The sequence below is a fragment of the Hipposideros armiger genome, unplaced genomic scaffold (assembly GCF_001890085.2).
Source record: "Hipposideros armiger isolate ML-2016 unplaced genomic scaffold, ASM189008v1 scaffold_579, whole genome shotgun sequence".
Classification (NCBI taxonomy): domain Eukaryota; kingdom Metazoa; phylum Chordata; class Mammalia; order Chiroptera; family Hipposideridae; genus Hipposideros; species Hipposideros armiger.
In genome coordinates, this window is record NW_017731929.1 from 261,085 (window position 1) to 288,231 (window position 27,147).

Here is a 27,147-nt window from a genome sequence, read left to right on the forward strand (position 1 = left end):
CTGGAATATTTCATTTTTGTGAATAGTATAAGGTAGGGATCTATTTTTACCATTTCCATTGTGGAACACAAATTGTCTTGGCATCACTTTATTGAATACTCTATCCTTTTACAACAGATTTGTAATGCTGCATCTGTCATATACCATATACATACAGTCTTTTTCTCTCCTCAGTCCTTTGCTGTTCTGTTTCTGTCTCAGTAACTCACTGCTCTAATAATTATACTTTTCCAATGAGTCATTGAATGTCCCAGGACAAAACCCCTTCTCTAGTTTTTCATGACAATGTGGTCTTATCTATTCTTGATCCTTTATTTTTTATAGATTTTTGGGATCAATTTGTCCAATTCTATGAATAGTCTTGTTGGAATTTTTATTTGAATTGTAATGGGTTCCTAGACCAATTGGGAATATTTGTGATCTCCATGATAGGTCTCCATTTTATTTAGACCTTTTGTTTTTCAAATAAATTAAATAAATTTCTCGAAAAACTGCTTGCTGGATCCTGCATGATTAAACTGTTGATCACTCTACAATGATATTGTATCCCATAAAACTTTTTTTTCACTCAAATACTTCATTCAAGGAATATTTGAAGTATTGTAGGTACTAGGAAATTAGTGATGAACAAAATAACATTCATGTTCTTTTGCACTTTACAACCTAGTGAGGATACATAATAATTATGCATTATAGTAAAGTGATATGCTGGGGAAAATAGAGCCTATCATGGGATCATACAGGAAGAACACATAACCCAGACTTGAAACCTTAAATGTGGCTTCCTGAAGAAAGCAACATCTAAGTTGAGACTCAAAGGATGAGTGGCAATTATTAGGTAAAAAGGAAGAGGTAGGGGTAAAGAAATGTATTCTAGGTAAAGGGAAAAACATATATGAAAACAAACATAGTGTGTTCCCCGAAGTGAAAGAAGGTCAGTGTGGATATATATCAGGAATTTGAGGCAAGAGAGATCAGAATGTAATCAGGATGCATATAGTACAAGACCTTCTAAGGCCTTTTAAGAGATTTGGACTTTGTCTAAAGAATAATAGTGAAGCATTGACAGGTTTTTAGGTATGAGGATGCTGTGTAATCACCTTTTCATTTTAGGAATATCACTTTGGATGGGAAGTAGACAGAGGGGTATAATGCTGAAAAATAGGAGGCCAGGTGAGATGCTGTTGCTTCTTAAATGAGAATGTTAGATTTTCATATTCTCTATATTTTTAAATTTAAAAACAGTATATGTCAAGAACTTTTTAACTATAATATTTCTTTAGACAAGAGATAGGTACGGCTTTAATAGAGAAATGGCAGTGAAGCAATGAGAAGTTGCTGGATTGGAGAGAGAGTCATGAGGTAGGATCAACAGGATTGGTATTTGATTGGATTTTAGGGATGAAGGTGATGAAAGGGTCTAGGGTGATGCTCAAATTTTCATCTTTGGCAACTGGGTAGATTGCACAGCAGTTATAACAGACTGGGTCCTCAGGAGAAAGAAAGCCTGGGGGTAGTGGCCAAGGATGATGAGTTTTTAACTTACACAGTAAATCAAGATGTCTTTTGGACAGCTGAAGGGAAATTTCCAGTTGGTGTATCCAGTAAAGCTTTTGAACTCTCTTAATAGTCTTGATAGTTTGTCTGTGGATTCACTTGTATTTCTATGTATACATCATAACACCTAAAAATAACAATATTATCTATATGCTTATTTTTCTTTACTTATATCTAGATTAGGGTGTCTAGATAATCTTAAAAAGTAGTGTTAATGGACATCTTTACATTTTTCTTTATATCAAGAGATTCTTCTAAATGGCACTTTTTTTTTTAAGTTTTTATTGGGGAATTGGGGGAAGGGGAACAGACAATTTGCTGTCCTTTTGTTCTTCAGTCTAGTTGTAGAGGACGTTGCTTCACTGGCCCATGTTGGTATTATCATTGCACTCTTCCCGGGTGAGGCAGATGGGTCTCCCACCTCTGGAAGGCCGTTCACTGTAGCTCTTGGCAGCTCACACTGGCTGCCTGCTGCTCACACTGGCTGCTGGCCACACACGGTAGCTTATGGCAGCCCACCGCAGCAGGGGCTGCAGCCTACGCTGTTGCCGGCGACTCACGGAAGCCCAGCTCCAGTTTGAGCTGTTGTTCACCATCTTAGCTGTAGAGGGCAGTGTCACTGGCTTTCATGTGGGATCCAAATGGGGCCCTGCTGCTCAGAGCTGATGTCCCAAGCCAGCTGTTAACCAATGTGCTACTCAGCCGGCCCTAAAGTGTCACTATTAAGTGTATTTTTTTTGCTGCAGGTTTTGAACAGGTATATTTTTCTAAGTTTAAAGAAGTCCCCCTCAATTCACACTAGTTTAGACTTAAAAATATGTTGTTTTATATGGTTTATATACTGAAATTTTATTACCTTATTACTCCCCATTGTTCAAAGTTAGTTTTCCTTCATTATCTCCTTACCCTTTTATTTAATTCAGTGATCCCCCTTATGTTATATTCAGCTCTGAGTTGTAAACTCACTGAGAATTAGAATGATATATTTTGTGTGTTTTTCACATTGATCTGATAATAAATGTTCAGCAAGCATTCTAATTGATTTATTGACAGGACTAAAATGGAACTCCTGGTTCACATGGTTTCTTTGAGGATATAAGTAATTATAATTTCAAGTACCTTATAATATATTATTTTGAAAAAGTAGGGGCCATATCACACTGGAGCAAATATATTTGAAATACTGAACCATTGCATCATGATTTCAGTCTTTACAAGAATGAAAAATGTTTTCCCCTGTGCTTTTGATTAAATTTAATGGATGGTATTAGAGCAACTCAATTAGGTTAACATGTCTGGAAAAATAAAATAATCCATTTGATAGTTAAATATAGACCCTGGTTCTGACATTAAAATCAATACTGAATAAGCCAACATTTTTCTCATTATTCTCCTTCAAATTTAAAGAGATTATAGTTTTAAAAATAATTTTCACTTAAGGGTCAATTGTTTAGGTTAAATTCATTAGCGACATATATCATGAGGTAGCTGCAATATAGCATTAACAATAGTTTAATTATTATTGAAAAACTTTAGGTCCAGTTTTAGTCCAATCACGTACTAGCTCTGTGAATTAAAATATGTATACTCAGAGACTCAGTTTCTTAATATGAAATTGTAATAATTCTGTCTGCCTCATGGGTTCCATATGAGGATTAAATGAAATGATGCCTATGAGGGCATTTAAAGACTCCACAGTATTTATAGAGAAAATTCTTTATCTCAAGAACTAATTGCATTTTAATAATTTCAAATTATTATTTTGCACTATAAAAGATTATTGTTCTGAAATGTATTTTCTAAATTAAAAAAAAAGCCTTTCTTCTAACTAAGAAACTTGCTTTTATGCATCTTTTGATCTTCTAACTAGGCTTTCTGACAATCAACATGATAAAGTATTTAATTACAGCAAAAACTATAAAAATAACCTTTCTCTTTGCTCCAGGTAAGGTTGTGAAAGAACTTATGTTAGATTTTCTACATAGGTTATAACCCTGTAAAAGGTTGGCATCCTATTATATTTGGATAATTGTTTTGTGTGGAGTGCACTGGGTGCAGCCAGATTAGATGTAGTTTGGAGACAATGAATGGACTCTTGAACTTCTGAGTATCCTTCTTCATTAGTGGTGAATGCTCTTTAAAAACAATAGCCCAAATATAATGTTTGTTACAACAACAGAAACAAAATCACTGTTTGTTGCAGTTCCAGCTATGGAAGGTGGGATAATAAAAGGAAGGACAAAATGCGGTTGATGGGCTCACCTCGGTCATCCCTATCTCACACTGGCCTCTAGCTATATGTTAGAATCACCCATGATCATTGGGCCAGGCCACAAGCAGCCTTTCTGTGGCTTGTCCCACAAATAGCTGTTTATACAGCCATTCCAGCATTCCTTTGATGCTAGATGTTATGTGATTAGTGTTAGCATGGTATATAATTTTCTGCCCTACTTTTAACATTTGTGGTTAGGAATAACTTCTTGTAGGCAGCTTATACTTGGGTCTTCCTTTTTTAACCAATCTGTAATTGAATTGGGGTGTTCAGACTATATACATTTCATGTAATTATTGATATAATTTGTTTTAACTGTATCATCTTTCTATTTGTTTTCTGTTTATTCTGTCTATTCTTTGCTCTCATTTTGTTGTGTTTTCTGTGCTAACTTTTGAATTAACTTTGAATTAATTGAGCATTTCTATGATTCATTTTGTCTCTATTTTTGGCTTTTTAGCTATAACTGTTTGTTGTGTTATTTATGTGGTTGCTATATGGGTCATTGGATACATCTTTAGCTTATCACAATCAACTTTCAAGGGCTGTTATAACACTTCGTATATAGTATAAGAATACTCCTGTTTCTTCCTTCCTGGCCTCTGTGTTATTCTTGTCATGAATTTTACTTCTGTGTTAGCTATAAATCACACAACATATATTACAATTTTTACTGTAAATGGTAAATTTACAGTAAAAGACAGAAGTACAATTAGTATTTGTTTCAGTTCCAGCCATGAAGGTGGAATAATGAAAGGAGAAAGACAATGTGGTAGTAATTTAAATAATATGACAAAAGATTTTACATTTACTCATGCAGCTATCATTTTCATGCAGCTACTCTTCATTTCTTTGTGTAATCCAGAATTCTGTCTGGCATCCTTTTCCTTTTGCCTGAAGGACTTCCTTTTACATTTTTTTTTTTTTACAAGAGAACAAATCCATTTTATCTACTTCTCAGTAAATTTAAATCCTTGAGGGGTACAGCAGCATTACATGGATTCTGTGTCCTATGGCCTTGGCAGGAAGGTTGCTTCGGAATTTGGCACAAACCATGCCACTGTTTCCATGAGCACGCGTAACCTTTCCCCAGATTACTCTGGTTTTGTTCAGTTTACCACCAGGAGTCACTGTGTTGTTCTTTGCCTTGTACACATAAGCACATCTCTTGCCTAGATAGAACTCAGTTTCATCTCGAGCATAAACATTTTCAATTTTAAGAAAAGCTGTGTGCTCTTACTGGTTCCAGAGATCCCGCTTATAGCCAGCAAAAATGGCTTTGGACCACAGCCTTCCAGACATATTTGTCGTTTTGAAAGTCCTGTTGCCAGCAGACCTCCACAGGCCCCAAGATGGCAGAAAAAGCTACATTTCTTTCTTTCTTTTTTTTTTTGTGGTACAAAACATGCAAGTGATAAGTTCTTTAATTTTTCCTAAGTTTGAAGGAGTGTTTATTTTGCCTTAAATTTTGAAATATATTTTCTGTGGGTAAAGAATTCATGTTGGATTTTGGTTTGGTTTGGTTTGGTGTTTTGTTTTAATACTTTAAAAATGTTGCTCCACTGTCTTCTGTCTTCCAGTATGTCTGTCTTGCTAATGCTATAGAGTTATAGGCAAAATCTTCTGTCATCTTTATGTTTGTTTCTCTGTACTGTATATTTTTTTCTTTAATTGGTTTTAATATTTTTCTCTTTATCACTGCTCTTCAGTAATTTTATGATGTGCTTTGGGGAAATTTTATTTATGTTTCATAGCTTAGGGTTAGTTGAGTTTATTGGATCTCTGGATTTTCAACAATTTTGGAAAAAATTTGGCCATTATTTCTTCTTCTTCTTTTTTTTTTTTTTTGTTTCCCTCCTATTTCTCCTTTTCTTCAGAGACTCCAATCATATGCACATTTGGCCACATGAAATTTCTCCATAGTGTATTCATGCTGTGTTCATTTTATTTTCAGCCTTTTTTTTCCCTCTGTGTTTCAGTTTTTAGTTTTCATTGATATATCCTGAAGTTCACTAATCTTTTTTAAATTCTCCATTAATCCCAGAAAATAGCTTTTTCATATCAGAGATTTTACTTTTTATCTCTAGAGGTTTGATTTGGGTCTTTTTATACCCTCCTGGTTTCTCTGCAATACGTTTTCTCCAGCATCTTGGATATATGGAATGCAGCTATAATAACTGTTTTAATATCCTTGTGTACTAATTGTAATAAACTATGTCATTATTGAATCAACTTTGATTAGTTTTTCTCCTAATTATGAGATGGACTTTCATGCTTGTTTAAATGCCTAATATATATATATTTTTTAATTGTATGCCAGATGGTGAATTTTACCCTGTTGACCTTTGTCCTGGTACATGGTTATGTTACTTAGTAACAGTTTAATCCTTTTGGGTCTCAATTGTAAGCTTTGTTAGGCAAGATCAAGGCAGCATTTAACTTAGGGCTAATTTTGTCCCACTACTGAGGCAAAGTCCTTCTAAGTACTCTACCCGACGCTCATGAAATACAAGATTTTCCACTTTAGCTGGAAATAAACTACTTCTGTTTCTATATGAGCACCAAGGATTATTTTCTCCATTTTTTATTTCCAGTAGCTCTTTTCCCAGGTTCTGGTAGTGCCTTCAAATGCATGTGCTGGTCAGTGCTCAGTTGAGTGGGGCTGAGATCTCTCCCTTAAGCTCTCCTCCGTGGTACCTTGCCCTGTAAAGTCTAGCTACTCTGGCTTCCGTGTACAACCAGCTCTATCTCCTCAGTTCAGGGAACTGCTGAGTTCTGTCTGGATTCTCCCTCCCTACACCAGTTGATGACCTTCCTCGGGCACTAAGTTAGGACTATTAGGCCTCATCTGTTTCCTGTCTTTGGGGATTGCTGTCCATCAGTATGTGACGTCCAGTGTGTTGACAACAGTTGTTGTTTTTTAGTGTATATACATATATTTATTTTCCCTTGTTATAAAAATAATTTTTCTAGCAGAAGCATGAATAGAGACCCATTGCTTCATCTTAGAAGCCATCATTCACATTAAAAACTACAGTCTATAAGAGACGGAATTTTGTTAATGGCACCATAGGCATCAATTTTTTACTTATTTATGGATATCCAATGGATCCAGCCCAGTAATTGAAAAAAGGAAACAAGGTAGCCACTCCTCATTGCACTACAGGATCACCTTTGTCATAAATAAAATAACTGTATATGCATGAACCTTTTTCTGGACTGTGTTTTGTCCCATTGATCCACTTCTATATCCTTAACTAATATCCTTCTCTTAATTTCTGTAACTGTATAATAATAGATCTTGATTAAAAGATTTATTATTCTACTTCAGGCTTGCTTTAAGGCTCTTCAGACCCTTTTAATTTTCACACAAATCTTAGCATCAGCTTATGAATGTTGAACATAGGAATTTGAAAAAAAAAATGCATCTGTAGAATATTGGGCCTTTCAGTTCATAAATATAGTATATTTTTGAATTTACTGAGATGCTCTTTAATTTCTAATAATATTCAATATAGAAGTCTTAAATATCTTTTGTTAGCATCATTTCTAGACATTTGATATTTTGTAAATGATATTTTTAAAAATTTCACATGCTATTTATTGTTATAAAGAAATGACGATTTTTTACATTAAACATATATACATTAACTGTGTGTATAACCAGTCTTGTTAAATATAGATATTAAGTCTAAAAAATTATCTGTTGATACCTTTATCTTCTATGTACAAAAGTCACTGAGGATAATACTGTTTTTGGTTTTTTTTCTTTCCTTCATCCCAGCACTTATGGGTTTTATGTATTTGTCTCTCCTCATATACTGGCTAGGACCTCCAATTTATAGTTGAATAGAAGTGATGACAGTGTGCCTTTCCTGAAACATTCCCAGTCTCATGGATAAAGATTTCAATAACTCACCATTAAGTGTAATATTAGCTGTGTAATATGAGAGATAAAGATCATCTTTATCATGTTAACATGTAACTCCAATTCCTAATTTACTAATTTTTTTATTATAAAAAGATCTTGGATTTTATCAAATATGTTCATGAAGCTATTAAAATTATCATATGTTTTATTTATTCAACTAAACTAGTACATTACATTGCTTGATTTTTTATTGAAAAACCAAACTTATAGTCCTGGATTTATATGACCATGATATATTATAATTTTTATATATCACTCAAATAGATTTGCTAATGGTTCAATTAGCATTAGCATATCCTTGTTCATAGGGAATATCATTAATTATTAGCCTTCCTTTTCTACGTTTATATTTAAAGTTATAGTGTTATTTAATGTAATAATTTGTTATGGGTTCAATTGTGTCTCCCCAAAATTAATGTGTTGAAGCTGTAACCCTCAGTACCTCAGAATCTGACCTTATTTTAAAATAGGGATATTGCAGATGGAATTAGTTAAGATGAGGTTGTTCTGGAGTAGAGTGGGCCCCTAATCCAAAATGACTAGGAATTTGGACACAGGTATGCATACTGGGAGAATGCCATATAAAGATAAAAGCAGTTATCAAGGTGATGCAGCCAAATCCAAGGATTTCCAAAGATTGCCAGAAACCACTAGAAGCTTAGAGAAGCACAGAGTATGTGAATCTCTCTCAGCCCTCGGAAGAAAACAACCCCACTGACACCTCGATCTTGTCTTCTAGCCTCCAAAACTATAAGACAATAAACTTCTATTGTTGAAGCCACTTAGTGATACTTTTTTACAGCAGCCTAAGCAAACTAATACAGATCTTGAAGATTTTTATCTTTTGCTTTCAGCAGTTTTAATATGATATGCCTAGGTGTTATTTTCTTTGTATTTGTCTCATTTTTTGTTTCCAAGCTTTTCGAGGTAATTTGTGAGTTTTGGAAGTCATGGCTTTCATAGTTTTGAAACTTATGCTGTGAATGCTACTTTGATTTTCAGAAATTCCTCTTAGTGGATTAGCCCCCCCACAATGCATAGTTTTAGACTATAGCAATACCTCTAGAGAAGAACTGGTTAGATTTTGAAGCTCATCAATTAATCAGCTTTGTCTCTCTAGCCTTAGAAGAACAGCAAAAGTTTTTTTGTCGCCCACTGGTAGGTCTCTATGCAAAACCAGCTCAAATTTTTAATCTCATATTCTGCACTCAGAATTGACAAATAGTATTTAGGAAGGGCCAGCTCACCTCTTTATGGTTGTGTCGACAAAAAATATCCAGCCTAAGAGAAAACTTATAAGAGTTTATTTGAGCCAAACTGATGACAATTGCTGGGAAGCAAAATCTCAATGGATTGAGAAAATGCTCCAGAAAATGGCCGTTTTGCAACTTATTTTATACATTAGAATCAAAGGAGGAAGGTTACATGAAATCCATTGGTTGTAAATTAAGGGGGTGGGAGAAAGCAAAGTGGGGAAATCTCTGGGATTGGATAAAAACTAAAATGGAGAGACAAGTACTTTTTTTACATTGATGGGTACAGCAAATTAATAGTGTTTTATAGCACATAGAGATGGTATTTGGGAACAAGATAACAATGAAGGAATTTGTAGTTTCTTGCTCTGGTGTGGTGGGTTGTGACCCCTTGGGGTTCTGGAAAAAGAGATTACTCTGATATTATAAGGGTATGTTATCTTAGATGCAAAAAGACACAGACAGGCTTAAGGTCAAGATTGACCTTTGTCAAGGAAGCTACAGGCCAAGGATGTGACTTTCCACCATGGCCCACCTTTGTTAGGAATTTTTATGTTTATACCATCCTCTGTGGTTATTTTCAGTCTCCTGAGCTTGTCAAGTTTAACATGTGACCCCTTTTCCATTCACAGTTGTCTTCCCTTGAAAACATTTCTTATCCAGTCTTCATTGTTCTAGCAGTACTAAGGTGCCCTTAGCTAGATGAATGGTTTCAGCTTGTTCTCCCATTTTCTTACTGGGACTATTGGTCTGTCATCCATCTTACTTAATTTTTTTTTCTGGTTATAAACATAACACATATTTTTCATAAAAATTGAGAAAAAAATTATCTTTTTTTCTATCCATCTTAGATAATAATTGTTAATATTTTAGTGTGTTTCCTTCCAGGTCTATTTTTTGGAGGTCTTTTATTCAGTGTATAAACACACACACATACACACACACATACACACACACACACACACACACACCATATTTTGGCCAAAACTAAGATATCACTGTTGGCCAATGACGTTCAAAACCTAGAAATAAATACACATTAACGTTTAAGAGAGAGATTATCCATATCAAAAGATTCTCAGTCAGTCAAGTTACTTACCTCTACTGAGTGAAAAAACTCATCCAAAGGATGTGTAAATTTAAGAGGCTAATCAGCAGTGGAAGGTGACAAAGGTAAGCATTACAGAGACCAACTCTCACCTATCAAATTCCCTTTGCTCTAATCTTTTGCTCAATATGCATTTTTTTAAAAAAATAACTTATTTCCTGTGTGAAATTGCTTATAGGGAGAAATTATGCTACTAATTTCTTTCTCTTTATAATTAATTTCTTGGCCTTCTGTTTTTGTGCATCTATTTTTAAAACTGTGGCTTATATGAATATACATTAGAGTGTGGTCCACTGCATTGATAGAACTTGCTTCTATCTCAGCAGTACTGAGGGAATAAAGTTGTGGGAATCTGTCAGGATAGCTATTGGCTTTTCTCAGGCAACACCCAATCAATCCACAAATGCCTTTATTCAAGTAGCAGTATTCACTTAGTAAACAGCTTTTATATTTTCATAATTAGAATTATTTTGTACATACAACTTTGTAATCTGCTATTTTCAGTTATTCATATAATATGAAGTTTTTTTCCAACTCATTAATCTCTCTAGAATGAAAATGTCTTGAGAGCACAGATTGTTTGGTCTTGTTCATTACTGTATTCCATTACTAGAGCAGATGCTGATGCATGATAGATACTCAGTAAATAGTGGGAGAATAAATTAATAAGCAAATTATTGTTTTCTAACCAGTTAATGGTGTCTAGCACCATCTTACCTGAAAGAGTCATAGCTCATTTAACCAATTCTCTATCATTAGTCATTTAGTTAATTTCCAAATGTTTTACTTTTATCGACAATGCAGTGATGAGTGACTTTATAGACACATGGTTGGTCTTATTTTATTATTTATTTCATCCAAGTTCCTTAATTAGTGGTTGTGTAAATGTGCTAGATTTTTGGAATTGTCACATTGTTCAAACAGCCTTTAAAATGTTTATTTATACACCCAAATACTTGAGATGATAGTCTACATACAAATTAAAATTGAAGTCTTCATGAGATAAAAAGTATGCTAAGGAGGATAAGAAAATAATATTCTGGTACATTCAGATCCCTGTACTGAAATTGGACTCAGCTATTGGGTTGTTGGAAAAGTCATTAACCATTTTTACAATGAAAAACACAGAAAAAATATGTCATGACTTTTCCGACAACCCAATCCATTATTAGGCAGCCTGATTTCAGGCCTGGTGAGGAGTCTGGGCTCTAGGCTACCCTTTCATGGACCTGCCTTGTCATGTGGTGCTAACCACCAATCATAGATGACACTGATGGAATGGCTTAACAAGTTGAATGTGACAACTTGTCAGGTAGAGGTCCCAGTGACAAATAGAAAGCTGGACATAACCACAGCTGTGAGGAACTTCCAGTCTGATGCCTCACTGATATTGTATTTTATCAAGACAACTTACTTCCCAACCAGACTGATCTTCGTGACCTGGTTTTCCCTGTCTGTGTCTATCAGCATATTCATTTGACAGTGTGCTCAGGCAGTCGCAGAAAATAAAGACAGTGTTTCACTCTGCATCTACATTGAAAATCTTTGGCTTTTGGTAGTGCTTGTCTTGGTGTGATTTGTTAGATAGCCTCAGTTTTCTTCAGGAAAATCATGTGTTTATGTAAGGATGTAGTGACTTAGGGAAGCCGGTCCCAGGCTTTGACTGGCTTCCTCGGTGAGCATCACCAGGACAGGCATTAGCGTGCTGTGCTTTTGATTTATTGTTTCAAGGTCCTTGGCAAACGCTTGCCGTTTAGTGAGCTGGAAGCATGGATTTTATAGTAGGTTCACGGTTTAACTTCCGCGTCTTTCCGAATGCTATTGTGATTCATGTTATCTCGGTTATCTTTTTTGCTCAAAATGCAAAGTCTTTCATTTATTTTTTATATGGAATGATTTCCCTTGTTATATAAAGACAAGATTTTTAAGTATGAGAATTGTATATCCTCTGACTAACGCTTTGTGGTACACCTGAATAAATTACAGGTCATACCATATGCTAGCAGGGCTGGATTCCAGGTATTCATTACAGTTATGGCATTCTTCCTGTTGCAACCAACTACCAATTAATGGCATTTTGAGCAAACTGGCAGTGCAAGTCTGTATCTCAGACTTAGTCTAGCCCTATGATGGCTTGTTCAGTGGTGCAGTTTTTTTCCTTACTCTTCCTTCCCCAGTTCCTTTACTTTTCAGCATCAACAGAGTTCCAAGTTGCCTACTTAAGCAATGAGTAGTGAGATGGTATCGTCCAGTACAAACAACATTACAAGGCTGTAATTCTTGTATAGCTTTTGTTCGCTTTTCATTCATTTGATATTTATTGAGCATCTACAATTTGTCGGGTACTGTATTCTGCTGATTTTTCCTCTATGGCTTTTTTAATGGGGGAATAAAAATAACCATATTATCATAAGTTCAGTGTGTGATAAGTTCTATGAAGAAAGTTCAAGTGATGGGATGAAAAATTAGGAATAATATGGCTTCTTTATAAAGGATGGTCAACAAAGGCCTCTCAGAGGAGGTGACATCTGGGCTAAGACTCAGATGATGAGAAGAAACAGCTCTCTGAGTCCCTGGAGGATGAGTGTTTCAGATAGCAAGCACAGAGGCCCTCATGTGAGAACTAATCAGCCTGGTCTGTGTTAGGGGCAGATGGAAGTATTTGGGGAGTAACTTTTTATTTTGATACAATTTCAAACATAAGAAAATTTGCAACAGTAATAAATACAAAGGGCACCCATATACCCTTTTCCCAGAGTCATATATTGTTAGCATTTTGCTGCATTTACATCATCATTTCATATCTTTCTCTTCATCCATCCACACACACATATACATGTATGTTGCACACACTTACACATTATTACTAAACCATCTGAGAGTAAATTTCATACATCACGCCCGTTATCCCTAAATGCTTTAGTGTATTTCCTTAGAACAAGAATATTCTCTTATATAAATGCATAACAACTATCAAAACCAGAAAATTACATTAAAATTGATACAATACTATCTTATATAAATTCACAGTCTATACTCAAATTTTTCCAATTTTCCAATTCTTTTATAGCTATTTTTCCCCTTGCTCCAGGATATAGTCCAGGATCATGCATTGCATTTGACTGTCATGTCTCTTTTGTCTCATATAGTCTGGAACTATTCCTCAACCTTTCTTTATATTTCTTTATCTTAACATTTTACAGACTACAGGAAATTACATTGTAGAACAAAACTCAACCTGAATTTAATTTCTCCTCATGATTAGATTCAGCTTATTCATCTTCAGCAAAAACAGCACAGAAATGATGTGTCCTCAGTGTATGACATCAGGAATAATATTAGTTTATTCTATTATTGGTGATTTTAATTTTCATCTCTTCGTTAAGGAAGTATCTAATAGATTTCTCCACCATAGAATTACTCTATATTCCATTAACAATTAATTAATTTATGGGAAAATATTTGGATACTATCTAAATATCTTGTTTCACATTCAACCTTTATCTACTAGTTTTAGTATCCATTAATATTTCTTGCATAACTACCATGGTTGCAAAATTGTGATTTCTCTCCTCTGTCATTTCTACTATGTTTCTTCCAAAAGAGCTTTCCTTTCTTCCTTATTTTGTTACTTATTCAATTATTCATTTACTCACATCACTATGGTTTCACTGATTCTTGTTTATTTCAGTGTGTTTTAACTTGTTATTCTCATTATTTACTTGGTCCCATATATAGCCAATAGGAGCCACTTCAGTTAGGCTCCTGTGCCATTTTGACTTGTCCCAATCTTTTTTTTAAACGCTTCCATATTTTCTGAAACACGATGTTCTCACCTTATGTCTTCCCTGCCCTAATTCTGAATCACCCATATCTTCAAGGAGGCTTGGTTTCTTTTAGTGGGGAATGGTACTTAGAAATCATTAAGAAATCAAGGGCTCTTGGTGTCTCACCAAGGCAAATACTTTGTAAAACATTTGGAAGTCTTATTTCAGAGTCCTGTTTTACATAATTTTCATATCAATTACATAATTTTCATATCAATTACATAATTTTCATATCGGCCAGTAGGCAGGAGCTGCTAATATTTTTAGTTCACTAGTATAGAACTTATTCCTAAGATTTTAAAAAAAAACAACTTTTGATTTTGTATTTTTAAGATCAAACTCAGCACTATGTGTTTTGATGCTTTGTGCACTTTTTGACATTAAGGGACATCTACCTCACAATGGGTCAAAGAATAAAAGCTTCAGTGCAAATGAGAGTTAGTCCATGTAGTCTAAAGAAATTTCTACTTTGCCTACTTTCAGGGGGCAAGAATTGCTACTGATACAGTTGAGAATAGCAGAAAGTTGATGTTTCCACGGCAATAGCATAAAATGTCACCTCTAATATTTATATTCGCTATAGGAAAGTATGCAAATAAAATAATAAGGCTGGAAAAGAAATGTGCCTAGGTCAATTTCTGCAAATGCTATCAAGTGGTCTTGTCTCCTCAAAGATGCCTGAAGATCCTTCCAAAGAATTTATTATTACCTCCACAGAGACATTCATTTTGATTTGATGCAATACATAGACTGAAAGTAAGGAGAAAAGAACAACTTCGTAGACTATAACTGTAATGCTTCACATTAGATGCAATTTTACCCAAGCCAGTTTAGCAAATATTTATTTGGAGTCTTTTATATACAAGACTTCTAACCAGACTAGCACATAAGTTCAAGTTCGTGCTTCAAGCCCCACCAGAGCTTTCCATCTTTCCTAACTGCTCCAAACACATAGAAGGGATATAAAAGCAGTTTTTAAAATTAAAAATTTATAGTCATACCAAAAAAAAACCCAAACAAACAAGAAAAATGAATCCATATAGCAAATTCATAAAAGAGCTGGAAAGTAGTGAGGGAGGTTCAGCATGTACTGGACGTCCATGAGTTTAGTTGCTGTGGGGGTATCAGGAAATAAAAGCACTCCATATAAGCATATAAGTTCAGGCGTCATAGCCAGGCTCACTGCTATCGTTTCAGTCAGCTCCCCATTTCTTCTGAAAGGGGCTAACGATAGCTACTATTAAAGCTGCCGAGGCCTATGGCTTATATCAGGCTGCATACCTGGAACTTAGGAGGACACAGACATAACCTCTAAAGTGAGAACTGAGCTAAGCCCCCTGCCAGCTCATTGATCTCCAATATCCCTGTATCACTAAAGGAAGGGAGCGCCACAAAGCCAATTTAAGAACTTGTTTTGTACTGCGATAGAACACCAGAACACTGGGGCCACCTGAAGAAGGTGGTTATAAAACTAAGACACAGGAATGGTTTAGCAAAGAAAGAAAGAGGAGCAAAACAAGTGAGGGGTGAAGGAGAAGAGAGAGAGAAATAAAAATATCAACTTAAAATTAGCCTACAACCCAAATTCCCACAAATGAATACTGTGAAGAGAACTAAATGAAGAAAATCAACAGTTGAAAGATGGATTAATTTAAAATGAAATTAAAAGAGAAAGACAATTATAATAAACATACATAGGATCTTGAAAGATATAACTGATGAGAAAGTTTCTTTTATAAGATACGAGGTGTGATCAAAAGATATGGTGAATGTTTAAATTGAAAAAAAAGTATTACAGTGAAAGACACATTGCTGTTAATCCCTCTCAAAATATCCCCCCTCACTTCGAACACAATTATCATTCTTGCCACTTTCTGAAACAGTTCTGGAAGTCCTCTTTCGTGAATGTCTTTACTTAATCCTCCATCATGATACACTCCCTGTCACACATTGCTTCTGGTGCGGGAATTTCTGTCAAAAACATTACGGTGTGTCCTCATCCACCTTATTCACTGGATCTGGCACCATGAGAGTTCTTGCTCTTCCCCAAAGTGAAAATAGCCATGAAAGGAATGTGTTTTGAATTGATTCAGGACATGGAGGCAGCCATGACAGCGCAACTAAAGACACTCATGAAAGAGGACTTCCAGAACTGCTTCAGAAAGTGGCAAGAACCATGAATAAGTGTGTTCAAAGCCAGGGGAGTACTTTGAGGGGGACTAATGGCAATGTGTCTTATACTGTAATATATATATATATTTTTTAATTTAAGCATTCACCATAGTATTTGAACCATAGTTTTTTATCACACCCCGTATGATAAGCATTGACAGAAAAACACAAATCCCATCCTCAAGGAACTTCTGATGATAAAAACTCTCTCTCTCTCTCTCTCTCTCTCTCTCTCTCTCTCTATCTCTCTCTTTTTCTCTCTCTCTCGATGATAGATAGAATGATAGATATAGAGTATATTTACCATCATAAGCTATGAATATATATACACACACACACACATATATATATATATACACACACATATATATCTGACTACTTTGTCACCTTATCTAGTCAACATAAATACACACTTTAGAATGCATTATAATGTATATTATTTATTATTATCTAACTATTGCATTTGCAATTATTTTTATGAAAAGATGAAATAGTTCCTTCAATCTCTAGCATTAGTTCCATCAGAATATCTTATTTTCATTCTATTTTAACTTACAGCACCTATGTTCTTTCTTAGGTGACTTTTTTTCTCTAAGCATAATGCATTTGAGATTAATTTATGTTGTTGTTTGTATTAGTATCCATTCCTTTTTTTTGCAGAGTAGATTTTATTGTGTGGATATATCAAGTTTTTATCCATATATCAGTTTAAAGACATTTGGTTTCCTTTTTTTTATTTTTATTTTTTTGTGATTATGAACATTAGTCATTAAACAGTCACATAAATATTTTTGGATAAACATATATTTCTAATCAACCTGGGTAAATACCTATAGATGAGATTTCTGAATTTTGTGTTAAAAGTATGTTTAACTTTACAAAAAACAGCCACACTGTTTTCCAAAGTAGCTGTACTATTTTGCCTTCCCATCAGGAGCATATGAATGCTCTGGTTGTCAGACTTGATATTGTCAATGTTTTGTTTCTTTGTTTTTTAATTATATCCCTTCTTATAAGTATGTCGTGGCATCTCATTGTGTTTTAAATCTTCTTTGCCTAATGACTAATGATGTAGAGCAAATTTCCATGTACTTATTTAGAATCATATATCTTCCTTTGTGAAATCCTTTGCCCACTTTTTGTTGTTTTGTTTCAGTTAATGAAATTTAAGAGTTAAAAATATTTAGTGAACATAAGTCCTTAGAAAGATACTTGTTTTGCAAATATTTTCTCCCTACCTGTGGTATGTCTTTACATTCTCTTATCAGTGTGTTTCGCAGAGGGAAAGTTTTTAATTTTGATAAAGTCCAATGTATGATTTTAAAAAATTGAATGGCTTATGCTTTGGGTATAGTAACTAAGAAATCTTGCATAACTGATGATGGATTTTCTCCTATTTTCTCACAGAAATTGTATGATTTTTAAGTTTTATATTTGTTCCTGATCCAATAAGAGTAAATTTTCTGTGTTATGCAAGGTTTTTGTCAGTTTTTTTTTTTTTGCTTATGAAATTTTAGTTGTCTCAGCACCATTGAAAAGACTATTCTTTATCCATTGTAATTGCATTTGCACCTTTGTCAAAATACAATTGACTGTGTATGTGTGGGTGTAATTCCATTGATCTATTTGTCTATCTTGATGCCAATATTATACTCTCTCATTTATTATAGCTCTATAGTAAATCTATAGTATTCTTATTTTTTAAAATTCTTTGGTTCTGATTTTTTTTCCCCCCATAGTTGTCTCCTAAACTGATTTGAGCTTTTGCTTCATAACTAGTCAGCCTTTGGTAATATTTGTGCAGTTTCCAGAGACCCAGAAATTATTGCCACCACATCCATGTTAAATTATTTTAACCCAATATTATCCAAAATTATGCTCATAGTAATAGTTAATTTGTCTGAGATGCACTCTGGAATGAACAGTTGGTGAATCACATGCATGATTTATACATAATGGGGAAAAAGACCAAATTCCTACCAAACATTTATATTGAACACTGATGAACTGGTGTTGTAATCTACCTTTTAGCATTTGCAGGAGATATAGGGAAAATCACAAAACATTTTTAACAATGATATATAAAATGGAGAATGGAGACAGATGAATGGCTAAGATCCTGTCTTCGTCTTTTTGGGCTGCAATAACAAAAATACCATAAATTGGGTGGTTTAAACCACAAATATTTATTTATCATAGTTCTGGATGCTGGTAAGTCCAAGATTGAGGTGCCACAGATTTGGTGTCTGGTGAGAGCCCGCTTTCTGGATTATAGATGGCCATTTTCTCACTAGGTCCTGACATGCGAAGGGGCCTGGTTATTCTACTTTTGTTTTCCATGTTATCAGTCGATCTATGGCTATATATAAATTCTTCTGAGGTATGATTGTGATTGCACTGTGTCTCTGGATCAATTTGAAGAGTATTGACATCTTCACAATATTGACTTCTCTAATTAATGAACATTATACTGCTTTCCTTTTATGTAGATCTTTTCTAGATTTTTTATTAGAGTTTTCTCATTTTCTGTACATAGATGCTGCACACATTTTGTTAGATTTATATCTATTTCATGTTTTTATTGCTATTATAAAACCTTTTTATTGGGGTTTCTAATTATTTATTGATAGTATATATAATGACAATTGATTTTTGTGTATTGTCCTTTTAATGTGTAACCTTGGCTAAACTCACTTATTACAGTGATTCTTATATATTTCATAGGATTATTAGCAGATAACTATATCAGCTGCAAGTAAAGACAGTTTTATTTTTCCCTTTTTAATCTGTGTGTCTTTTAATTTTTTAAGAAAAAAATGGACATTGATTGCACTGGTTAGGAACTTCTAGTTCAATGTTGAATAGGAATTGTGAGAGCAAATTCCCTGCTTTGTTTCTGATCTTAACAGGCAAAGCTTTCAGCTTTCACCATTACGTAGAATGCAAGCTATAGGTTTTCATAGATGCCCTTTATCAGGATAAGGAAGTCCCCTTCTATTTCTAGTTTTTGAAGAATTTTTATCATGAATTAATATTGAATTTTGTTAAATACTTTCCTTTACCTATTGAAACAATCACCTGAGGGCTTCTCTTCTTTAGTCTATTGATATGGTAATTATAATTATTGTTTTCAATGTTGAAGTGGCATTCCTGGTATAAAACCTACTTGCTTTTATTTATTATCTTTTTTATATATTGTTAGATTTGATTTGCCATTATTTTATTCAAAATTTTATGTCCATGTTCATGAAAAATATCTTTCACTAATATTTTTTTTGTAACACCTATTTCTGGTTTTAGTATCAGAGCATAGCCTCATAATATGACCTGGGAAATGTTATTTTCATGAAGTTTCTATAGTTTTGGCATTTCTTCCTTAAAAGTTTGGGAGAATTAATGTATCAATTAAGCTTGTTATTTCCTTCCTTAGGAAGGTTTTAGCTATGAATTCAATTTTTTAATATATAATAGAGTAGTCATGTTATACTGTTTTCCTCTTGAATAAACTTGGATAGCTTTTGCCTCTCAAGTAATTGTCTTTGCATCGAAGTTGTTAAATTTACTGGCATTAAATTGTTTGAAATGTTTTATTATCCTTTAATTTCTTTAGGATCTGTAATGATGTTCCCTTTTTCATTCTGATGTTGATAATTTGTATCTTCCGTTTCTGTTTTGTTTTATTTTTTGCTTGGTAAGTCTGGCTAGAGGTTTATCATTTTTATTGATCTTTGCAAAGAACAAGCATTTGGTTTCCATTTACTGTATTGTTATTTTCATTTTCAATTTCATTGATTATTGTGCCTATATTTATTATACTTTTTTCTACATCTTAGAATTTAATTTTTTTCTTATACCAGTTTCCTAAAGTGGGGGCTTTGATCAGCAAGTTAAGACTTTTTTTTTTGTTTTCTCATATAAACATTTAATGTTATACATTTCTCAGAAGCACTGCTTTAACTGCATTCCACAAATTTTGTTTGTTTTTATTTTCTTTCAGTTTAAAATATTTTCTAATTACCCATGTGACTTCCTTTTTGACTCATGGATTATTTAGAAGAGTTTAGTTTAATTCCAAGAATTTGGAGCTTTCCCAATAAACATCTATCATTGTTATCTAATTGAAGTTTTTTTGATAGTCTTAGAATTACTTTTTTATGATTTTCATTATTTTGAGTGTGTTATAATTTGATTTATGCCTCAGAATATTGTCTATATTGGTGAATACAAACAATATTCTGAGCCATAATTTGTATTCTGCTATTGTTATTTGAAATGTACTATAATGTTAATTACATAAAGTTGATTGATAGTGTTGTTTCAGGCTTTGATATCCTTATTGATTTTCTGTCTACATGTAATATTAATAGCTGAGAGAGAATTGTTGAAGTATCCAAGTATTATGGATACTTCAAATCCAAATCATAGAGTTGTCTATTGCCCTTTTTGGTTCCATTATTTTTGCTTCATGTATTCTCAAGTACAGTTTTTAGATCCACACACATTTAGGATTGTTTTTTATTCTTGGTGAATTGATTTTTTTTTCATCATTGTGTAATGTCCTTATTTAGCCCCAGTAATAGTCCTTGTTCTGAAGTCTATCTCACACTGCCTAACATGTTTCTGTTTTATAACATTGGCCTTTATTTCTTGGCTTATGGAATTAAAGCTGAGCCTTGTTTTTTATATAGTGAAATGGTAAAAGAACTGAGAAGGCCGACTAAGATGAATGACTCAGGTGAGCAAATCAAGGCTTAGTGAGTTCAAAGAAAATAGAGGCTCAAATGAGAGTCTGAAATGAGGAAATTGAAGTGCTGAGAGGCTGTGTTACACCCAGCTGGTTAGCGGCAGAGCCAGAGCTAAGATCCTGACACTGGGTAATCTCTAGTTCCACCCAAACTGAAAACATGTCTGCCAGTGAATTAGCTCTGAATGGGCACCTTATTGTCTACTAGTTCTAAAGGTATACAACAGAGATTTAAAGTCAAGTGACTTATACCTGAGGTTCTTAGAATAGGGAATCCATTTCTCTGTGGTAACGAATTGTGGGGAACAGCTCATCATGCTGCAGGAAATGAACCTAAAGAAGTTACAAAGTGATTTCCCACATTCTCTTTCTAAGATGAAATGGTTGACACTGCAGATGCAGCAATGACCTCATGACATCAGTGAAGCAATCACTGTTTGATAGGAACATGACCCTCAAAGTCAGCACCAGCTTTTGGTGCAGTGGCTTTGTGAATTTGTTATCACTTTTTGGTTTTCCCGGTGCTTCACTAAAAATCTGTTCGGCACCTCCCACAGTGAAGAGTATATGCATATGCATTCAGGTACAGTTTTTCCATTATATTAGGAACTGAACACCGCCCTTTATCACTTTTGCAGGAGAAATTATGAATGACAAGCACAGTTGGCATAAAGACATAAGCAGATTGCTCTTTTATTTGTTCTTCCCATGGTGTTTTTCCTCCTAAACTGATTAACATAGAAAATAAAAGCACTAGGCTATGTATTGGGAAATTATTTTGTTGAAATATCTTTTTATCCCCTGCCCTTTCTTCCATTTCCCCTTATTCATATTGTTATAGGAATCTTGGGATTTTTATAGCTGTCCCTTTTAAGATAGATTTTCAGAATCTTCCCAGAGAAGGTTTGATGGAATCTATTTTTGGTCTCAGTAGGAGAATCCTAATTTGCATCTCCTCATGGGTTGCCATGGCCTAGATTGATCTACACTGACCTGGTTCATTTTAAATCAATTCAAGGTTTTTCTGTGTGCACACAGAACAAACTACTACCTATACTTTAGATGCTGCAAAATCAATCCCAAGGAAATGTAAGCAATCTGGATGGTTTTGCAAATAAAATTGTATTGGTTGCACTGTTCAAAATTGAGAGGAGCGCTGATGTGAAACTAAGAAGCTTAAAGAGTTTAACCAACTAGTAGTGAAAACCTGTCAGTTTTCTGAGCTACAAAATACATTTTGTCTAACTTAATATCTAATTTTTCTATATCTGTCATCTGAAGTGATTGTTTAAAGTTAATTCAAATAGCATTTTATTATATTTCTTTTAAGTATACGAGTATGCAATATTTTTGTGACAAGATGGACAATTGTCATTCTACTGCAATTGTAACAGGTTTTTTAAAAGTATGATTTAAAATCATTTTATTTTTTTCATTAGTTCTTTTTTTATTATTATTTTCAGGTGTATAAAACAACATAACGATTAGATATTTACATACCTCACAAAGTGATAACCCCAACAAGTCTATTACCCATCTAACACCATACATATTAATAGCTATTAAAATAACGTTGACTATATTCCTTATGCTGTATTTTACTTTCTGTAGCTATATATTTTTTAAAATTATAGTTGACACTTAGTATTATTTTATATTAGTGTCAGGTATACAGCATATTGATTAGGCATTTATATAATTTATGAAGTGATCCCCCCAGTAAATCTAGCACCCATCTGACACTATACATAGTTTTTAAAATATTATTGACTATTTTCCCCATACTGTATTTCACATCCCTATGACTATTTTGTAACCACCAATTTGTACTTCCTAATCCCTTCACCTCTGTCACTCATCCCTCCAACCCCCCTCCCATCTAGCAACCATCAGTTTATTCTCTGTACCTATGAGTTTATTTCTGTTTTGTTTTTTGTTTATTCTGTTCTTTAGATTTCACAGGTGAGATCATATGGTATTTGCCTTTCTTAGTCTGACTTATTTCACTTAACATAATACTGTCTAAGTCCATCCATGTTGTTGAAAATGGTAAGATTCCATTCTTTTTTTGGCAGAGTAATACTCCACTGTATAAATGTATCACAATTTCTTTATCCAATTGTCTATTGATAGGCATTTCGGTTGTTTCCATATCTTGTCTATTGTGAATAGCACTGCAGTTACACAGGGGTGCATGTATTTTCTCAAATTAGTATTTTGGATTGCTTTGGATAAATACCCAGGAATGGAATTGCTGGGTCATAAGGTAGTTGTATTTTTTATTTCTCGAGAAACAGCCATGCTGTTTTCCACAGTGGCTGTACCAATTTGCAATCCCACCAATTGTGCACAAGGGTTGCCTTTTCTCCACAACCTCGCCAGCACTTGTTTGTTGATTTATTGGTGATAGCCATTCTGATAGGAGTGAGGTGGTATCTCTTTGTGGTTTTTATTTGCATTTCTCTGGTGATTAGTGACTTTGAACATGTTTTCATATGTCTATTGGCCATCTATATGTCTTTTATGGAAAAATGTCTATTCAGCTTCTCTGCCCATTTTTTAATTGGATTGTTTGTTTTTCTGGTGTTGAGCTGAATGAGTTTGGTTTCTTTAATATAGATTTTGGATATTAACTCTTTATCAAATGTGTCATTGCAAATATTGGGTCTTTGGAAAAGTCATGATGCATGTTTGCAACATATGGCACTAGTTCATTTTTGGAAGTACTGCAGTCATTTGCATCTATGTTATTGCTATGTTATTTGACAGCTGACAGGTCTAGCTTCATTCTAAAAAACATTGAGCGAATTGGCTGAGTTTTGGAGATTTTACAACAAGTTGAAGATGGAAGACCAAACTGTGCATTTTTGCAATATTTTACTGTTTTACTTTCATAAAGGGAAGAACATGGGTCAAGCTTGTGAAAAGTTGCATAAAGTTTATAGTGACAATGTTCTACAAGAACATCAGTACCAACAATGGTTCACGAAATTCCGTGCTGGTGATTTTGATCTCAACAATGCTCCTCTGTCAGGAAGGCCCACCGTGGTTGATGACAACAAAATAAAGGCATTGATTGAGTCAAACACACCTTACATGACATGAGAGATTGCAGAAACGTTGAACATCCATCATTCAAGAGTTCATGACCACCTAAAGAAGCTGGGATACTTAAGCAAGTTCGATATTTGGGTTCCACATGAACTCAAAGAAGTTCATTTGATGGCATGTATAAACATCTGCAATATGCTCATTAAACGTGAGGAAAACGATCCTTTTTTGAAGCGACTGATAACTGGTGATGAGAAGTGGATTGTTTACAGCAATGTGTTGAACAAACAGTCTTGGTCCCGATGTGATGATTCACCTCAAATGACATCGAAAACAGACATTCATCAGAGGAAGGTTATGCTCTCAGTGTGGTGGGATTTTAAAGATGTGTTTTTTGAGCTCCTACCAAGCAACCAAACAATCAATTTGAATATGTACTGTTGGCAATTGGACAGTTTGAAAGAATCCATCATCCAGAAACATCCTGAGCTTGTTAATTGTAAGGGAGTTGTGTTCCATCGCAACATGTAAGACCACACGCAAGTTTGATCACCTGTCAAAAATTATTGGAGTTTGGATTGGATGTGTTGCCACACCCAACATACTCACCTGACCTTGCACCATCAGACTTCCACTTGTTTGGCTCTCTACAAAACTTCTTGCGTGGTACAACGTTCAATTCAGATGAGGCTGTAAATCAGCACCTTGTCAGTTTTTCACAAATAAAGACAGGTCCTCCTATGAACGAGGAATTATGAAGCTCACTGAAAGATGGCAAAAGGTTATCGAACAAAACGGGCAATATATCATTGATTGATCTTTGTCCTGTGTATAAATAAATGACCTTTGAAAAACATAGACAAAATATGTCATGACTTTTTTGAAGACCCAATATCTTCTCCCATTCAGTAGGATGTCTTTTTGTTTTGTTGATGGTTTCCTTTGCTGTGAAAAAACTTGTTAGTTTGATGTAGTCCCATTTGTTTATTTTTTCTTTTATTTCCCTTCCCTGAGGAGATATATCAGTAAAAATATTACTAAGGGTAATGTCTGAGAATATACTTCCTATATTTTCTTCTAGGAGTTTTATGATTTTGGTTCTTACACTTTAAGTTTATTCTTGTGTATGGATTAAGAGGCGGTCTAGTTTCTTTTTTTTTTTTTTTTGCACATATCTGTCCAGCTGTCCCAGCACTATTTATTGAAAAGACTGTCTTTACCCCAATGTAAATTCTTGCTGCCTTTGTTATAGATTAAATGACCACATAGACATGGATTTATTTCTGGGCTCTCTATTCTGTTACATTGATCTATGTGTCTGTTTTTATGCCAGTCTCATGCTGTTTTGATTATGATGGCCTTGTAATATAGGTAGTGTGATACCTCCAGCTTTATTCTTCTTTCTTAAGATTGCTGCTCTATCCTTTTGGGGTCTTTTATGGTTCCATATAAATTTTAGGATCAGTTGTTCTAGTTCTGTGAAAAATGCCATTGGTATTTTTATAGGAATTGCATTGAATCTATATATTGATTTGAGTAGTATGAATGTTTTAACTATGAGGTGTGATAAAAAATATGGTGAACATTTAAATGAAAAAAAAGTATTACAGTAACAGATACATTGCCATTAATATCCTTCAAAATATTCCACCTCACTTTGAACACACTTATTCCATCATTCTTGCCACTTTCTGAAACAGTTCTGGAAGTCCGCTTTCATAAGTGTCTTTAGTTGTGCTGTCATGGCTGCCTCAATGTCTTGAATGAATTCAAAATGTTTTCCTTTCACCGTCATTTTGACTTTGGGGAAGGGCCAGAAGCCACACAGTACCAGATCTGGTGAATAAGGTGAATGAGGATACATTATAATGTTTTTATATGACAGAAATTGTCATACCAGAAGCGATGTGTGACAGGGAGTATTGTCATGATGGAGAATGAAGTAAAGACACTCATGAAAGAGGGCTTCCAGAACGGCTTCAGAAAGTGGCAAGAATGATGGGATAAGCATGTTTGAAGTGAGGGGGAGTATTGTGAGGGGGGATAAATGGCAATGTGTCTTTTACTATAATAATTTGTTTTATTTAAATGTTCACCTTTTTTTTTTGTTCCCACCTTGTATATTAATTCTTCCTATTCATGAGCATGGTGTATGTTTCCATTTATGTGTATCTTCTTTAATTTCTCTCTTCAATGTCTTATCATTTTCTGAATACTGGTCTTTTATTTTCTTGGTTAAATGTATTCCTAGGTATTTTATTTTTTTGATGCAATTGTAAATGGGGTAATTTTCTTAATTTCTTTTTCTAATAGTTTGCTATTGGTATATAACAATGCAACCGATTTCTGAGTATTAATTTTGTATCCTGCTGCTTTACTAAATTTATTTATACAGGTTATTTCTTAAAATCAAGATCTGTAGTTAATTTTACTTTAGAAGTTAGATGTTAAAAAATAGAAAAGCAATCTAAATTGAATAAGGGTCTATGGTAGTTTGCTTTGCTAGAAAATGCTGCACTATTTAGCCAGAGTCAACAGAATTAGTAGATGGAACTTCTCTCAGTATTTTAACACTTGTTTATAAACAAATTTTTCCCTAAGTAAACTGCTGAACTATAAGGAGATAATGATTATACTTCTTATTTTGTTTAGAAGACTATCCCCTATTTGGAAATATATTACATTATTGAGCTTTTAAATACTAAATGTGCAATACATGTGGTTAATAAATATATATAATATTAAGAATAAATAATAAATGCTATAAAGATGTTAAAAGGCTATAAGAGTTCCTACAAGGGAAAGAAAATTTCTTGCTGGAGGAAATTAGGAAATGTTTAATTGATAGTAAATCACTTAAGTTGGGCCCTAAGGAGGAAATAGATTTTGAACACGGGAAGACCAAAAAATATTCCTAAGTAAAAGGAACAGTAAAAAACAAATTTATTGAAGCAGAGGACTGTGGGTATTTATTGAAAACAGAGACTAGAAGATTAAGGCACAGATTGAGGAAGTAAAAGATGAGGTAAAATATGTCATGGTCAGATAATGGTGACTCTTACAAACCAGTCTAAGACTTTGAACTTTCGTTTTTAGGCTATAAGGGACCATCAGAGTTTTAGGACTCTTGAAACACATCATAGAATAATAGGATTCATTCATAAAAGCAACATCTAAAAGGCATATTTTCAAGGTGTATTTAACTTCAGGCAAATGTGCTATGTTTGAGAGA

General features: G+C 34.0%; 1 protein-coding gene and 1 pseudogene across 1 annotated transcript in view; one reads left to right on the top strand and one right to left on the bottom strand.

The window, feature by feature from the left end:
• The window catches only part of TMEM232 (transmembrane protein 232), a gene marked incomplete at its 5' end in the record, with an annotated part of 164,157 nt that overhangs the window by 120,401 nt on the left and 16,609 nt on the right, over positions 1–27,147 (top strand). The gene's annotated exons all lie outside the window — the stretch shown is intronic.
• Positions 4,744–5,175, bottom strand: LOC109371542 (60S ribosomal protein L35a pseudogene; annotated as a pseudogene).